The sequence below is a fragment of the Ammodytes marinus genome (assembly GCF_949987685.1).
Source record: "Ammodytes marinus genome assembly, chromosome: 15".
In the NCBI taxonomy this organism is placed as follows: domain Eukaryota; kingdom Metazoa; phylum Chordata; class Actinopteri; order Uranoscopiformes; family Ammodytidae; genus Ammodytes; species Ammodytes marinus.
The window spans coordinates 1,034,270-1,036,021 of NC_137219.1; positions in this window are offsets into that span (position 1 = coordinate 1,034,270).

A 1,752-nucleotide genomic window follows, 5' to 3' on the forward strand; every position below is an offset into this window, starting at 1 on the left:
ATGAAAAAAACATTTAAAGGTGCAGTGTGTAATATGACATCATCAAGAAAGTTCTACAAAGTTCTAGAATGCAACGCTCCCTGGGTAACCCCACCCCTTTAGAATAATAACAGAAGCTACAGTGGCCTTCAAGGACAAGAACAATTCTAAATTTTAAACAATGCACCTGATGACATTCCAACTATGACACTTTCAAGATGGCGGCACTAGGCCTTGGTCCAAAATATGCAGAAATATGGACATATATGAGACCCTTTCTAAGGGAAAAAATAATAATAAAAAAAAAAATTTCAGCTATTATGCACTAAATTAAATGTACTTATGGATATTATAATTATTTTCTACAAAATCTGCTAGGAAATAAAACCCAAAATTCTACACACTGCAGGTTTAAAAGCAAATAAAATGAAAATTGCAGGTTAAAATGGAAACAGAAAAGTCTTCAGACTCGATTTAAAAGAGCTGAGAGTTGCAGCAGACCTCAAGTTCTCTGGGAGTTTGTTCCAGATTTTTGGTGCATAATAACTAAAAGCTGCTTCTCCTTGTTTAGTCCTAACTCTAGGGACTGTAAGTAGACCTGTCCCAGACGACCTACTACATCCGGTGGTGATTTCTTTAGTGTTGAAACCAGCAGCTTTATGGAGGTTCTGACCCACAATCCACTGCAGCAGAAGTTACATCACATGGACTGAGCCTCCCAGTGAAAACAACCAGCGATGAGACGGATATATAAGCAAGAGGCAAGATCAAGGAGCCATGTTAGGACCCACAATCCGGTGCGCACCGGATTGTGGGTCAGAATCGCCCAAATAGCATGCTGTTTTCAACACTAACAATCTTGGCCGCATGAAGTAGGACATCCGGGTACTTCTAACCATCCTCAATCTGACCACAAGAATCAGGACATCCTAAATCTTTTTTCTACATACTATATAGTAGAAAGTATGCGATTCGGAACGCAACCTATATCTGTGTCATTGCTGGTATCTGCTTTTCTAGCATACTAAATAGCAGCGAAGTATGGGGACTGGAACGAAGGGAATTATATGTGTGTGTGTGTGTGTGTCTGTGTGTGTGTGTGTGTGTGTCTGTCTGTGTGTGTGAACGCAACTTTTGTTTACATTCTTACTCATTTCTATGTCCTCTTCCTGGTTTGTTTCCATAGCGATCGACTTGATCAACAATCTGCTGCAGGTGAAGATGAGGAAGAGATACAGTGTGGACAAGACACTCAGTCACCCCTGGTTACAGGTACAGACAGACAGACAGACAGACACACAGACAGACAGACAGACAGACAGACAGACAGACAGACATAAGGACAGACAGACAGACAGACAGATAGATTGACAGACAGAAGGACATAAGGACAGACAGACACACGGACAGACAGACAGACAGACAGACAGACAGACAGACAGACAGACAGAAGGACATAAGGACAGACAGACGGACAGACAGACAGACAGACAGACATAAGGACAGACAGACAGACAGACAGACAGACAGACAGACAGACAGACAGACACACGGACAGACAGACAGACAGACGGACGGACGGACGGACGGACGGACGGACAGTGAGACAAATAGACAGACAGACAGACAGACAGACAGACAGACAGACACTCAGCCACCCATGGTTACAGGTAAACACACACACACACACACACACACACACACACACACACACACACACACACACACACACACACACACACACACACACACACACACACACACACACACACA